Source organism: Adiantum capillus-veneris, chromosome 10 (assembly GCF_014529385.1).
Source record: "Adiantum capillus-veneris isolate H3 chromosome 10, ASM1452938v2, whole genome shotgun sequence".
Lineage (NCBI taxonomy): Eukaryota > Viridiplantae > Streptophyta > Polypodiopsida > Polypodiales > Pteridaceae > Adiantum > Adiantum capillus-veneris.
The window spans coordinates 102,508,566-102,525,515 of NC_140940.1; the positions used below are offsets into that span (position 1 = coordinate 102,508,566).

At 44.7% G+C, this 16,950-nt stretch overlaps 1 protein-coding gene across 2 annotated transcripts in view; it reads right to left on the bottom strand.

Moving 5' to 3' along the window:
* The window catches only part of LOC147449372 (Cyclophilin-like peptidyl-prolyl cis-trans isomerase family protein), a 66,290-nt gene that overhangs the window by 47,633 nt on the left and 1,707 nt on the right, over positions 1-16,950 (bottom strand). The window lies entirely within an intron of this gene.

Here is a 16,950-nt window from a genome sequence, read left to right on the forward strand (position 1 = left end):
TGTTTTTGACAAAGTCAAAGAAGTTTTGAGTACACTACCCATTATGCAAGCTCCTGACTGGAAAAAGGAGTTTTATGTTAACCCATCAGTGGGAGACGATGCCATTGGGGCCATGTTATTGCAAAAGGGGAAGGAATCTCAGTATATGAAGCATGTTCATTATGCTAGCAGAGTAAAGACTCCTCATGAAAGAGATTACTCTGAAATTAAATTGGTGATAACCAGTATGGTTTATGCTTGCAAACGATTTAGACATTACTTGTTGCAAAAGTCGTTCACTTTTCTCACCAATTATTCATTGCTTCCTCAGCTGTTCAATAATTCGAATATATCAAAAACAGTGATGAAATGTACCTAGATGAATCCAGGATAAGCCCAGATTCACCCTTGAAGAAAAGTGCAAGGTATAGACTTATGGTAGTCACCCACAAGACGATATAACCATCAGCTCCATCATGCATAGTATTGACTAAATACCACGACATCCCCACTAACGTCGTCAAAGCCCAATAGTGGGTTATTGAACTGCAATGATGAAATGGATTATTGAACTGCAGGAGTTTCAGTTTACCTTTTTGGTAGAAAAGAGTACTCGGGCTACCCTGGCAAATTTACTCACTTATAAAGACACTTTTGTTTTGGTTAAGGGAGGTGGTGCGAAAGAAGAAAGTCGAGACTCTTGTCATATATGATGCTTTATTGTTATATTTTGATGGCTCTTATCGAAGAAGTCATGATGATGCTTCGGGAGGCATTGTCATTTATGATGCGCAAGGAAAACTTGTAAGAAAAGAAGGGCTGTAACAATGAAGCAGAATACATGACTCTTGAAGGTGGTTTGCACATCTGTCTACAGTTGGGAATTAGACGCTTACAGATCAAAGGAAATGCCTTGTTGGTGGTAAAGCAAGTATTGGGGGTATGAAAGAATAAGAAACCTAAACTGAAGAATTTATGCTTCAAGGTAAAATCGTTGCTAAAAAAGTTTGAAGCATGGAATTTGTAGCATATTGAGAGGTCTCAAAATGAAGAAGCTCATGATGCTGCCCAAGAAATGATCACTTTGTGTTTGTGTTGAAGGCAAATGCCCCTTTATATCATCGGAGGGAAGTGTTATCAAAGGAGATTGATTTTCTGTTGACGGGTGTTTTACCTGAAGATCTACCATCCTCCAAAAAGTATGCTTTTATAAGAAAAGCTAAGAAGTACAAAATGCTTGATGATGTGCTTTACATAAAAGGAAGTGATTTGGTTTTGCGTCGTGTGCTCTGGAAAGAGGAAACTTACAAGATTTTGGAAGAAAATCATGAGGGATCTTGTGGAGGCCATTTTGCCATGAAGATCATGTTGCATAAATGCAAGAAGGCTATGTTTGGCCAAGCATTCAGCGGGATGTTAACCATTGGTGCAAGTCTTGTTTGCCTGTCAGAAAATGGGAAAGAGAATTTTGAAGCCCGAATTACGAAAGACAATTCTAGGTTTTGATGTGTTTGAAAAATGGGGTCTTAATGCTATTGGACCCTTACCCATGACTAGCAAAAGGAATGCTTACATTTGGACAGCAGTGGATTATTTGTCACGATGGGCAGAAGCTAAAGCTGTCAAACAGATTACCAGTAAAGATATAGGAAAGTTTGTATATGAGCATATATGTTGCAAATTTGGTGTGTCACTAGAGCTATTTTCTAATAGAGGACCAAGATTTAGAGGAGAGCTGTTTGATTTCCTATGTAAGAAGCTCAATATACAGCACAAGTACAATTCTCCTTATTATCCACAATGCAATGGTCTCAACGAGAGGTTCAACGGAGAGTTGGTGAAAATCTTGACAAAGATGACACAATCACATGGGAAATCTTGGGATTCAGAGTTGCCTTGTGCATTATGGGCCTACAGAACTGCTATCAAAACGAACACAAGATTTTCTCCTTACCACTTGGTTTATGGCAAGGAAGCTTTATAGCCAATTGAAGTGGAGATTTGCACTCAAAATTGTTGTCATTGGGAGACGAAGGGCAAACAAATACTTGGTAGAAAAGGCTATTGAATCTACAATGTTTGCAATTGGACAGAGTTTTGGCTTTGTGCTACTATGAAGAAGCGTCGAAGAAAGCTCAGATAAAGGCCAATGAATGTGTGAAAGATAAAGGAATTGAAAAAGGTGATCTTGTGTTCCGATACAATAGTAAGTTGGACAATACCTTTCAAGTGGGAAGGTCCTTTTACTGTTGTGAACAAGTTGGACAATGGCACATAGCAGTTGGCAGATTTGGGTGGTACACAGCATAAATATCGTGTTAATGGTTACAGATTGAAGAAATATATGGCACGTTTGATGACAATTGTGACAAATGAGATGCTATCAATGGAAGAAGACAGTGTGAAGACATCTGAAAATGTGAATGAGGTTTCTCGGAATGAGCTGCAACAATTGTTCACTTTAGAAACCTCTGTTTGTCATGAATGATCAAGCAAGCTAAGGGGGGTTGGCAACCTATGTCATGCATTTTTTGGATGAGCATAAAGTCATTAGATCATGCCAAAAAGCTTGCCCACTAGCCTCATGTATACATGTGTACATAGCCCTGCAAGTCTTGGAAGTGACCATGTAAAAATTCATGTACAAAGGTGTGGTTTTGCCACGCTTAGGTGCTAATGTTTTGGGTTGTTCGAGTCCCCAAGACATGGTTTTTAATAAATATTTTCAGATGTGCTTTATAGCTCGTGCATCGGACTTGTACATGATGAGTTATGAGCATCCGAAGCGGACGGTCTCAACTTAGAAAGTGATTGTCGATGCATGCGAAAAAGGCAACTGGGCCAACTTAATGATTGGAATTGGAAATGCTGAGATTTAAGATTTCTCGAAGTAGCCGAGATGATGGGCTCCAAGCCGTGTGTTACGGTGTGTCATTCGGTGACCGGAGCAGCAAGCTATGCTTTGGGGAAGGTTGTCCGAGAAGTTCTGCTGCTTGGGGGAGAAGCTGGAAATTAATTGGGCATGAGGGAGTTAGGAGGAACAGATTGAGCGGTTTACCTTGGGTCTACCTACAGAGATCCGAGATCACTACTTGGAACAAAAGTCAGCTTCCATTCAGGAGTTGATGAGTCATGCAAAACAGGGTTTTGCCATTCACTCTGGCAGTCTGACCTACCCCACCACTGAGATCATGACGCAAAGAGCCGAACAGACTTCGACAAATGAAAGTAGAAAGAGGAAGAGCAACCAAGAAAAGAAAGATGCACGACCCAAACTCACTCCACAAGAGAGAGCTCGCTACATCAAGGAAGGGAAGTGCTTTGGATGCAGGGAAACTGGACATATCTCCGCGAAGTGCCCTAAAAAGGCACAGAAAGAACAGAACGACAAGGACGACGAAAGGCCTGAGAGTTCGAGAGCAGCTGAGGAACATGGAAGAAAAGACAAGATGAAAACAAGACTGGTTCCAGATTGCGTGGGTACCGATCCCAGCACGTGGGACGAGAGTACAGAACTTTGCCGAGCTTGGGGCAAAGTGAAAGACCAAGAAGCCCTGGTCTTCTTTGATGGAGGAGCCAAGGCCAACTTCATTTCACCAAAATTGGCGGCGCGGCTCGAGATCACTCTCAATCGGATAGGAACACTTGTGGAGGCAGTTCTAGCGGCACCCGACAAGGACGTAGCCATTACACCTGTCATTGGCAAACTTCGGTTGCATTGTCAGGGGTATTTGGGGCATGAGGGCTTTTACATAATGCCTTTGAAAGGTTGTGATGTCCGCTTGGGAATTCCCTGGTACCACAAGAACAACGCCATGGTCGACTATCGGGCGAGGAAAGCGACATTGGCCACAGAGAAGGGCAGAACCATTGTACTTGATATTAAACTTAAGGGCGAGTCTGTCCCTATTGTATCGGCTTCGGCCACTTCAAAGTTAATGAAATCCAGTCTGTTTGTTTACTCGATCTTTTTGAAAGAGTTGAGTGATGAGGATAGGACAAATATGTCTGTACTTGATAAAGAACGCCAAGATTTTCTCCACTCTCATGCCGATTGCTTCCTAGAGGGTCTGCCAGGCGAGTTACCACCCGCTCGTCCTGAAGATCATACCATTGATTTGATACCTGGAAGCACCCCACCGAACCGCCACCTTACCGTGTGAGCCGAGCCCAGAATGAAGAGATTATGAACCAAGTGAAAGACCTCTTGGAAAAGGGTCTTGTCCAACCTAGTACTTCACCGTATTGCTCTCCAGTGTTGTTGGTTTTGAAGAAAGACGATCTTGGAGAATGTGCATCGATTATAGAGCTCTCAACAAAATCACCATCAAGAACAGATTTCTGATTCCTAGTATCGATGATATACTCTACAAATTACAGGGATCCTCGTGTTTTAGCAGGATTGATTTGAAGAGTGGATATCATCAGATCCAAATCGCACTGGGAGACGTCTACAAGACAGCCTTTCAGACGACTTTTGGGTTATTTGAGTTTTTGGTGAGTCCGAAAAGATAAATGATATCTCCTTTGGACTGACATGGGCAGCCAGCAGCCACGTCACCAGTGGCTACGCAATTGCACACAGAGAGAGCCCTTTTGCTTTATTCTACGCAAGAGGTTCAGAGAGAGAGAAGCCTCTTTTGCTTTATTTGCCAAGCAGTGGCAGGAGAGAGAAAAGCAAAAAGATGTGCTTTATTTGTAAGCTTTTGATTTACAACTTTTTGGGGCTCTGCTTTTGGGCATCCCTTGTAATCTTTAAATAAGTGAGCACGCTTCCCACTTCTCAGACGAAATGGTGTGTGTGTACCATGGGCAGCCAACAGCCACGTCACCGGTTTGTGACAGGGTGTCCCGATTGTGACTATGTTGCAGTATTACATCTACTCCTAGTTGCAGATACGCAAAGTGCCATGCCAAGGAGGGCCCCTACGCTTGGATAGTTGCGACCCTTCGCCCAAAAGATGTGCCTCTTCGCCAAAAGCCACACTCCTTCGACGACTAGTCACACCCCTTCGCTCTACGGGTGCGACTCTTCACCCAATGGTTGCAGCTCTTCGTCGAAAGGATGTCTTTATGTCTAAAGTCATGTCTCTTCACCAGGAGATACGTCATTTCATTTATGTCTCTTCGTCTCCTATATAAGGAGCCCTTGTATCACACATTCAATCAATCAAACACAGAGTCTTCTAAGTCTTGTTTTTGAGTTCAGTTCAAGTTTCTTAACTCTTAATCATGAGTTTAAGTACTTAATTAAGGATTAGTACCTAGAATCTTTACAGTGGTATCAGAGCAATTTTTTTCCCGGGACCCGAAGGTTGTGAGCCTCTCACCCTCGCCGCTACCCTCTCCCCCCCTTCCCGGAGTTGCATGGAAGCAGAAGAAAGGTGGTGGTACACACACATCTTGGCATGAGGTAACCTAAATTTACTTATGTTGTAGTATTATACATACTACATAAGACAAGAGACAGCAGCATGGCTGTGTGTAAGCATACCGGTCATGCTCGTGATGTTGCATGGCTGTGTGTAAGCATACCGGTTATGCTCGTGATGTTGCATGGGTCTGTGCGAAGAGATGTGCCTTTTCAAGCTCCAATGCGTACTCTTTCCTCTGAGTACCCCTTCGTGTGAGCACCCTTTGGCGGAAATTCTGAAAAGCTGGCTGAATTGCACCCTTTCGCTTGCGTCAATTTGCATCGCAACCTCTCCCAAGTGGCACATCTCCCAAGCGGCACATCACCAAGGGGCAGCAAATCCACCAAGCGGCAACGAAATTACGAAGCGTCAACAAATTCCTTACACTGGACCTTTTGCACTAGCAATTTTATACGCTAGACAAAGTTTCACGTTGCCAACCAATCACTCCTACGTTTTTTTTTAAACTCAGCGCAAGGTATTCATTAAAAATTACCCGCACATGCACTTGATTTAAATAGCCACCCAAGACCCAATAATTAAGGGTCTATGTGAACATACCCCTTCAATTAAAAAAAATGAACAAAACGTTCTACGAGCAGCACACAATGCTTTCGAGAGAACGTTGGCAGCTAGCAATCCACTCTCTCCCACTCTCCCGCCCTAACTTTGGGTGCACTCTGCACGAGCGGACTTTTCACCATCATGGCCAACAATGCCTTCGATGTTCCAATCCACTCTCTCGTACATAGACGAGATTCCAGATCAAATCCTGCCAGAACAAGAAGTCATTGTCATTCCCGATACTCTCGAACCCAAAATTATTGTCATTCCCGATTCATTGAAACCCGACCCTGCTCCCGTGAGCGCTATAGTTCCCGAAAGCGCTCCCATTCCAGCAAAGATACCCGTTCCAGTACCCCAGGTTGTACCGGCTCCGCAACAGTACCTGCTATACATCACCCACCGCCACTCGACACAGTTCCAGACTTGGGTGGTGTGGCACATCTTCCTTGCGTGTGAGCCTGATCATCTTCAACATTTCGAGTACATCCTTGGACGATACCCTACTCCCTGTCAACAACATAATCTTGCTTCAGTCCCTGGTGCATGTTCACAGCGAGCTCCTAGTCCCGGTGTCACGTGACACATCCAACCCTATGTGTCCGTGGACAAGCTACACCATGATCAGGGTTTAGTCAGTCCAGTCAGTCTAGATTTAGAAGTGATTTGGCACTTTTTGTGAGTCTATTCGTAGACCGTGCATGCCCAGTCACTTAGTGTAGATGCATATCCTCTGGTTGCACACAGCATGATCATAAGCATTCCCATCAGAATCCTTCAGAGGAATTTTCCAGTGCATTTAACCTATTTTCCCTATTTTTGACAGTTTTCACTTATTATTTTTTAGTGACTTTTGTTGGAAAGTAGGTAGGGAAAATTGAGTAAGTTTGTATATAAGCAAACCTAGACTAGCACTAAATGGCAGAAGAGGCAACAGGAGCACCTTGTCAACAGGCAACTTCTCAGCAGAACCCATCAGAAGGCCTAGCGTTTTGCAAATTGTAAGACCTAATGTTTTTTCCCATCAAGATCAGCCTGCGATTTGCTTTGCAGATTCCGACGACAGCAAGACCACAAGCCTAGCGTTTTGATCCCAGATCTTCACCGCAAGTATACCCCAGCACCTAGCGTTTTTGGAGATCCTGACCTAGCGTTTTTAGCAGATGAACCCTCAGCCATGCAGCGTTTTTTCAGCCATCAAAGACCATCAGTTTTCAGCCCTAAGACCTGCAGAATTTCAGCGACAAAGACCAACAGAATCAGCCCCAAAATCAGCGTTTTTTGGACTTGCAACAGATTTCAGCCCATAGCGTTTTTGGACAACAGATAAAAGATTGCAGATTTCAGCCCTTATGTCGGTTTCGTCATCACCGTCATCATCGTCGACATAGCCTAGACTTGCATCAGCCACATGCATTCCCATTGTACCAGTTTGTGCAATCATAAGTAGACCACTCTCGCCGACGAGAGTGAGGCCTTCGGAGGAGGGTTTTACGTCTCTGGTGTCGTATCTCTCTTCTCTCTCTATCTCTCAGTCTCATACACTTGCACGCACAGTGTCCATCCACTTTGTTGTGATCATTGCACTCTCTCATTAAGAAAGGAAGGCTCTCCCTTCCATAAGAAAAAAAAGGAACCTTGAGCACAGTTCGGAGCACTCATCTTGAACAAAGCGCAAACATTCATTCCGCTGCACATAACACCCGGATTACACACCTTTGTCACCCGCTCCACAGGAGACACCTCCCATCGACGAGGTCCAGATCTCCATGTCGTCGTCCCATGAAGAAGATGGTCAGCATGCGCAGATGCTTGCCCTTCTCAAAGCCCAAATGGAAGCTATGCAACAGACTTTCTCAGCTAGTCTTGCTTCCATCAACACTTGCTTGGACCAGTTACAGATGAAAACCTTTGAACCGACCAAATCGGAGGCTTCGCAGTCAAAATTTTCTCACCCAAAGCATGGTTTCTCAGAGACAACTAGACACAAAGTACCTTCGTGCGAGCAGCAAAAGTCTCAGCATGAATATTCTTGGAAATGCTACAATTCTAAGCAACCAACTTCTTATCGGAATCATCAGCAACAAAAGTAGCAATAGGAAGCTTCCAAAGGATCATCAACAATATCAAGATGGGCTTACTTAGTGGCACATATATCCGACCCTAGTCGGGTACTCGGTCGTGAATGCTACGACGCTGGACAAGTTTCCCCTCGCGTGCCATGCCCTACATTTAAGTCTTTCTTATCTTACGGTAGTCAAGTCGAAGATTTATTGATCCTTTCCTTGTGCAAGAGGATCCTTCAAAGATCTAAGAGGCATCAACTCCCTCGACCTCCCCCTTCTCAATTGGAAGCCTTAATATCCGCTGAAACAACTGAAGATTCAAAAGATTCTGGTCTTTATGTGACAACGGACAAGCACATAACCCCTTCTATGGCTGTAATCCAGGCAGGAAAATTCGCCTCGTCACCGTCCTTGCAGAATACAATCATTATCTCTAAACAGATACGAGATGCTATGGTGAATGATAATTCTTCAAACTTGAAGACTCCAGTCCTTGCCTTCAACGGTGCAAAGGATAAAGCAGATACAGACTCTTGCAGCACGACTTTAGTCGCTGCAATTGAATCTTTGGACACAACTTGTTCTATTGGTAAACCTTTACAGATGGATATATGTCACGTGACACATCCAATCCCATGTGTCCGTGGACAAGCTGCAGCATGACCAGGATTCAGTTCAGTCAAGTCAGTCTAGAATAGGAAGTGATCTGGCACTTTTGTGAGTCTGTTCGCAATGTCCAGGCACTTAAGAGTAGATGCATATCCTCTGGTTGCACACAGCATGATCATCACATTCCCATCAAATTCCATCAGGATCATTTTTCAGTGCATTCGACCTATTTTCCCTATTTTTGACATTTTTCACTTATTTATTAAGTGACTTTTGTTGGGAACTAGGTAGGGCAATTTTGCTAATGAAATATATAAGCAAACCAGAGCTAGCACTTTCTGGCAGAACAAGAAGGAGAGAAATAGGCACCTAATGCAGCGTTTTCATGACAGCCTGACTAGCGTTTTTGAACCAGTTAGGACAGCGTTTTTGCTAGCAGCTTCAGTGTTAGAACAACAGCATTGACAACGTTTTACAAGGCAGCAAAACAGCGTTTTGCACATGCAAATTCAACGTTTCCAGCCGCATGACCTCAACGTTTTCTCAAGTAGCATGAACAGTAGAAGATCAGCCCGTCATCGTCAACAGTGGCAGATTCGCAAGCATTCCCAAGCATTCAGTTTTCAGCCATAGCCTCGTCATCGTCGGCACCACCGTCGGCCTCGACATAGCACCATTTAGATTTGCATCAGCATCTTGTACCAGATTGTGCAATCAATAGTAGACCACTCTCGCCATTGAGAGTGGGGCCCTTGGAGGAGGGTTTGACAACATCTCTAGTGTCGTATTCTCTTCTCTCTCTATCTCTCAGTCTCATGCACCTTCATTCACAGTGTCTATCCACTTTGTTTGTGTCCATTGCACTCTCTCACTAAAGAAACGGAAGGCTCTCCCTTCCGTAAGTAAAAGGAACCCTTGAGCACAGTTCAGAGCACTTATCTTGAGCAAAGTTCAACATTCACTTCCGTTGCACCTAACATTGGTATCAGAGCTTTGGCAGTGTTCTGTATCACTCAAGGAAAGAACCACAAGATTTCTTTTGCTTGTTGCGGTCGCATGTAACCCAAGTCCTCTTGGGCGTGTCGATTCCTAATCGTGTTTATGAAGAGTGACAGGAATCCCAAGAAAGAAGGGCTTGTCCAGCCTCCCCTTGTGCCTCTTTTCACTCATTGAGAGCGGACCGTGCACTTAGCAGCCGGCCAATCGACGTGAGGTAGAAAAAAGCAACCTTGGTGTGAGCGCAAGGCCGCCAAGGGGTGCGCCCGCAGAAAAGAGCAGAACTCGGTGAAGAGAAGATCCTTCTCTAACACAGATTGCAAGCGAAAGAAGAACCTCAAGACCCAAGAACCTCAAGACTCCAAGGACCACAAGAACCCACAAGATCCCAAGACTTCAGTGGATGGTCATCACTCGAAGCGAAATGGATACTTCGCTTGGAGGTGATGAGTATGAGAGAGACGAAGAATTTTCCCCACCAAGAGGTTTTTCCAACCCTCCCCCTTCCCCATCTATGCCAAGGATTGCACTAACTCCTATGGAGGAGTTGGAGCAGATGTTTATGGACAGCAAGTTAGAACACGAAGCAAGGAAGTTAGAACGCGAAGTAAGAAAAGCAGAAATTGATCGTAAGTACGAAGAAAGAATGGCAGCCATAGAGCGTGAGTACGAGTAAGCACGCTTGGAAGAAAAAGCAAGAGAAGCAAAATTTGATAGCAAGAACAAAGCAAGAATGCAAGAGATGTTGCGAGTCTTTTCTCAAGTTCAGGCACAGATGCAAGAGATTGAGGAAAAGGAGACTCTCTCAGTCTCTTCTTCTCCAAAGCATGACACACAAGATTTGCATGATGATTTGAATGACAATGACAAGCATGATGATTTGCATAATGATCATGATGTGATTTCTCACGAGCATGATGATTTGTATGATCAAGACGTGATTGTTCACAAGGATGATAGTTTACTTGATGCTTTTTCTAGCGAAGCTAACCTCGTTGCAGATTCGATCAATCACGAAGAATCGATCTTGGCTTTCGAGTCGAGGTCCACAGCGCACCCCCCCCCCCCCAAGCAGATTCGATTAGACACGACAAACCGATTCTTGGCTCTCGAGCCTAGGTCCAAAGAACCCTCACAGGAAGTACTACGTGTTCAAATGATTAGTCAGCACGCATTGTTCGAGCGTTTCATTCGTGATCGTTTCCTTTATTTTAGCCAGCATCTTTATGTGATCCCTTTTCATAGGCATGCCATATTGTACGTTGAGCACGATTCACTCTTGAATGAGCACGGATGTATGCACATTTCTCATGAAAAGCTGAAAAGTATGCATTCAAGGAAGTCACATTCCATGTCTCTTCTTGGGCACGACACAGTCGTAGAAAGAGCACAAGAAGGATTGAGCATCAAGCATCGACATTTCCATTGTGTTTTGCCACAGTTGATTGATTTAGATCAGAAAGACAAGAATAGACCCCATTGTTTGCATGTGTTTGATGAACGGTTTGGCACTCCGTCACTTGGTTTATCTACATTGCATGCACAATTTTTTTGAAGGAATAGTATTTTTCCAATCACTTTACATAGAATGGATATGTTCATGTTTTTGTGTTGGAAGTGGTTTCAGGAATTTTCCTCCTCGGAGATTCTTGAAGATGGTAGAGGCATAACTCTAGACGAAGTAGAAGCATGGAAGAAGCCACAGAAGATTTTGTGTCGCTTTCGGCGCGGCCCAAAGAAAAAGACTTTGCAAACCTTTATGAAGTTCAAGTATCGCACGACCCACACATTGGAGTGGGCCGGCAAAGAGTCCTTTCCAGAATTCCGGATGCAATTGGCGATCTCCCTCGACGCCATACAGTTCGGTACCAGTACCTCACTTTGAAAAGAAGGGGATGTCACGTGACACATCCAACCCTATGTGTCCATGGACAAGCTACAGTATGACCAGGGTTCGGTTCAGTCAAGTCAGTCTAGAATAGGAAGTGATCTGGCACTTTTGTGAGTCTGTTCGCAGACCGTGCATGCCATCAGATTCCCATCAAATTCCATCAGGATCATTTTTCAGTGCATTAGACCTATTTTCCCTATTTTTGACATTTTTCACTTATTTATTAAGTGACTTGTTGGAAACTAGGTAGGGCAATTTTGCTAATAAATATATAAGCAAACCAGAGCTAGCACTTTCTGGCAGAAGAAGGAGAGCAACAGGCACTAGGGCAGCAGGCCTCTGGAGAACCTTCTCAGCAAGAACAACCCCCACTTCAACCTGGCGTTTTCAGCAAGGGAAGGCCAGCGTTTTCAGCCACTTCAACCTGGCGTTTTCAGCAAGGGAAGGCCAGCGTTTTCAGTCACAGCAGCCTGGCGTTTTCAGCCTGCACACTCAGCCAACTCCAGCGTTTTCATGACAGCCTGACTAGCGTTTTTGAACCAATGCAGGACAGCATTTTTGCTAGCAGGTTTAGCGTTAGAAGGACAGCATTGGCAGCGTTTTACAGGGCAGCAGAACAGCGTTTTGCACATGCAAATTCAGCGTTTCCAGCCGCATGACCTCAGCGTTTTCTCAAGTAGCATGAACAATAGCAGATCAGCCCGTCATCGTCGACAATAGCAGATTCGCAAGCATTCCCAAGCATTCGCCATAGCCTCGTCATCGTCAACACCACCATCGGCCTCGACATAGGACCATTTAGATTTGCATCAACATCTTGTACCAGATTGTACAATCAATAGTAGACCACTCTCGCCATTGAGAGTGGGGCCCTTGGAGGAGGGTTTGACAACATCTTTGGTGTCGTATTCTCTTCTCTCTCTATCTCTCAGTCTCATGCACCTTCATTCACAGTGTCTATTCACTTTGTTTGTGTCCATTGCACTCTCTCACTAAAGGAACGGAAGGCTCTCCCTTCCGTAAGGAACCCTTGAGCACAGTTCGGAGCACTCATCTTGAGCAAAGTTCAACATTCACTTCCACTGCACCTAACAATATACCTCCAAACACTACTCTGTCTCAGTCTACGACATCCCTTCAAGAGGATTTTACTGTCTCAAATAAACCAATGGAATACCTTACAGATTTCCAACTAGTGGTCTTTACTCAAAAGAAAACTCAAGTCAGTTTACCAATAATTTCACTCGAAGCACATAAAAATTCAATCTTTTCTTGGACAAGCTCGAAGTTACAAATGACTTTGCCAAAAGCACTAATCAAGTTGCAGATATGATACTGATACTTTTGACAAAGATGAGACAAGTTGCAGATATGATCAGTTTTCAGTTTGGAAAAATAGTCATGATCAATAACAGTGCCATGACATGGGACTTAACAGAAAGATCTTTGGATGCGAAGGCCAATAACAGTACATTTCCTTCTCCCGGAGTTTCTACAACTACCTTGGGTTTTATTTAAAGAGGGAGGGAATGTCACGATTGTGACTATGTTGCAGTATTACATCTACTCCTAGTTGCAGATACGCAAAGTGCCATGCCAAGGACCCATACGCTTGGATGGTTGCGACCCTTCGCCCAAAAGACGTGCCTCTTCGCCAAAAGCCACACTCCTTCGACGACTAGTCACACCGCTTCGCTCTACGGATGCGACTTTTCGCCCAATGCTTGCAGCTCTTCGCCGAAAAGATGTGTCTTTACGTCTAAAGTCATGTCTCTTCACCAGGAGATGTGTCTTTTCATTTTTGTCTCTTCGTCTCCTATATAAGGAGCCCTTGTATCACACATTCAATCAATCAAACACAGAGTCTTCTAAGTCTTGTTTCTAAGTTCAGTTCAAGTTTCTTAAGTCTTAATCATGAGTTTAAGTACTTAATTAAAGATTAGTACCTAGAATCCTCACACAAGGCGTTCCGACAGACAAGGCATCACCGGAACGACGGGGGGGAAACGGGGCCGGAACGGCAGCAATGGTAAGAAAGCATAAAGGGACAGATTTTGGGTGTGTGTGTTTCCTTATAAATTGCTCCCCCCTCACCCCTTTCCTTCACAAATGCAACAAGCCTCAAGGCTCTCTCTCTTCCTTGCTCTCAAGCTCTACCCTCGCGCTCGGGCCTCAAGCTCTCAAGCTCTCTCTCTTGGGCTTGCCCTCAACTTTCAAGGCTTCAAGTTCTCTCCCTTGGTCTCAAGAAGTGAAGCCTCTCTCAATCTTACCACACGATGCAATCAAGCCATAATAAGGTGGAATGGTCTTCAAATCATGTTTTTTGTGAGTATTAGAGTCAAAGGACTCTACTACTTGTATTCAAACACATAACGCTAAAAATTGCATTATTTGGGTGTTTTTTACGCCTCCCGTTCCACGCCGTTCCCGTTCCGGACCCCTTGTCGTTCCCCCGTTCCGCGGAGAGGCCCGTCGCCGTTCCCGTTCCGCGTTCCAGGTAACCTATTCTACAGGCAGAGAATGTAAAGGGGATGTGGGTCCTTATGGACAACCGCCTATGTATGTGCAAATTGTAGAACGGCACTTGAGGAAATCGTGTAATTGGATTGCAGCCTTTGGAGGGTCCTGAGGTTTTGTGAAGCCAAGCACTGGGAGTGAGTCTGGTTACCCAGTGTAAGGTGGATTAGGTACTGGAGCGATCCATCGACCTTTAACTTTCGACGTCACATGTAAGTATTTTTGTGGCAATCGAACATGGCGGACGAGTTTCAACAGTTTCATGGATTGCCTAATGAGAAATTGAGTTGAAAAGGCCCACTACGAAGCAGTCACTATCGCCAGGGAGAAAGACTGGAAGGCTCAAAGACTCAATGAGTATGGAAAAGCGGTCCTGTGCAAGGTAATGGTGGCCAAAATGAGGGAAATCAGATAGAGGCTAGAGCCCAACCTGTTCAAAAGGTTCAAAATATGCAAGATATGATGACCATGATGCAGGAATTGCGGCTCAGTATTCTTGGAGGTGGTGTGGTTGTGGTCGTGGTAGAGGAATGGCCCAGGCGTGTGAAAAGGTCAACCTAATGCTAATGCGGGTCGTGGACAAGGCGTCTTTGAGCCACAACGGAGATTCATCTCTACCTGTTATAATTATGGTGAACTTGGTCATATCAACACTTATTGTTCAAAGCCAACAAGGATGGGAGGTGATATGTTTCCACTTCCTAAGCAGATTCCTAACAGGGCTAATGATTATGCATTGGATATACGGGGAGATCAAGGTACTGAACAAGAAAATCAAGCCTCAACCTCTGGTGGTCATGTGGGTATTGTGCAGGTTGAAAAGAAAGAAGCAGATATGCTGTCCGTAGGCAAAAGAGAGAGGGAAGGCTATGCCGCTCCAGGTCACAGCAAAAAGAAAGGGAAAGATAAAGAGGGTGAAGATGCGAAAGTCAAGAGGAAGAGAAGACCTCGTAGACGGTTTGAAGTAGCAGATTTACCTTTGGGAGAAGGCCAAATAGCTTACAGTTTGAAGGAAGACCTAATTAGGAGGAAAGTAGATAGTACTTTTGGACAATTGATAAATATGGTGTCCAAACTTAAGAGGCAGTGGAAGTCATTAGTGAATCCAGAGAAAGAGCCGAAGCGTGGACAAGTCACAGTGTTGGCTGTGGGAAAGTTATCCGACATTTGTCCTGTGGTGAACGCTTGGCACAAAGGTGTGGGCATGGGAGAGGCCTACATTGATGGAGGTGCTCAAGTTTGTGTGATCACACAGTCATGTGTCGAGAGACTGGGTCTCATTACATGCGGGAGCTCTAGGTCTAGGATTCGACTAGCAAACCATGCCAAAGTGAAGTGTTTGGGACTGATTAAGAATTTGGAAGTTGAAGTCTTTAACGTGAAGGTTATAGCCCGCAAGTTGGGAATAACTTATAAATTAGTCATTTTATCCATCTGGTCATGCCACGTCATCAATTTGTGACAGACGGAACTTGAGAGAGAGGGATGGAGTTTGACTCTGGAGAGAGAGAGGGAAATGGAGCCTAAGACAGGAGAGGGAGGGATGGAGCTTGAGAAAGAGAGGTAGAAGCCACATTTGTTCTTTGAGGGTGTTGTGCATTCCACAAAAAAGTAGAGGTAGAAGCTAGAGCTCCATGTCCAAGCTTAAAGCTTTAGCAAGGAGAGTAGCTCCGTAGAGAGAGACGTTGAGAGCTTGAGGAGGAGGGGGAGCTTGAGACGAGCCCCAAGTCTACCCTCCAAATAGCACCCCCAAAGAGCCCCAAATGGCTAGTTAAAAAAATGTTAGAAGACTTTTTCAGTTGACCATTCTGGATGCCATTCCGCCGTTCTAGAGGTCCATTCCGCCGAGTTCCGGTGACACTACTTTCCGGAACGGCATTCGTCTGAAACGCCCTTTCGGAACATTTAGGCTGCATTCCACCCGTTCCCTGTTACTATGGACCGCATGAGGAGAGGAAGAGCAGAATGGGAATCACACCGGATCAAAGGACCCATATCCGAGCGTGGGCACGTGGAAATGTAGTGCAATTGCTAGCGGAATTCCCAAGCAAATCATTAATGTGGAAGTTGTCGTATGCTTAGGTGGCATTTAGGACCTAGGGCTTGCTTTCCAGGTTAGTTATTGAAAGCGTTGTCTTTCTAGATAGCTTTGAGTGCTAGCTTTTGACAACAGTTGCTTTTGGGATTGCGTGCCTTTAGGAGAGTGACATGCGTCGTGCGGATCCACTCGATCACTACATGGTTGCGAGATTTCAAAGTGACTCCCCGGCAGTTGTGCCTGTGATTATCAATTAAGCAAGAAGTACCCTATGGGTGCCTCTCTTAGGGGCTAGTGCATTTGAGTAGAGAATTATGCTCTACCGTACCTCGTCTCCAACGCTCTTTTCAAGTTGAGGTTTTCAATTCATTTACATGTTTGTTGTTGATTCACCGCCTCGCTAGCGGCTTGCCAGTTACAGTGGTATCAAAGCTCCAGTAAATTCTTTCCTATGGAGGGTCCAATTCGACCTTTTGGATGCACGCTATAGACGCATCAAACAGACTCTTGAGTAGGAGTAGGAGTATGAGAAATGAAAAGCTGAACAGAAAGTAGAAGAGGAAGCTGAGGAAGAAGTCGAAGAAGAGGCCGACCATGAAGAGGTTCAGGGCGAGGAGGCTCAGCTTGAGGAACCTGTAGGGGAGGGTATTTGCGTTGCAAATCCCGAGATAGACCTCAACGTTGCCAACCAAAGGCATCAATTAGGAATTTCAGGGCGAGGAGGCTCAGCGTGAGGAACCTGCAAAGGAGAGTATTCCCATTGTGGAGCTCACGCTAGCGATAAACCTCAATGTTGCCGACTGAAGGTGTTAGTTAGAGGTGCAGATTTATATGGATTGCCTCCTTGTTTTTTCCATGGATCCACTCTACGCCAAG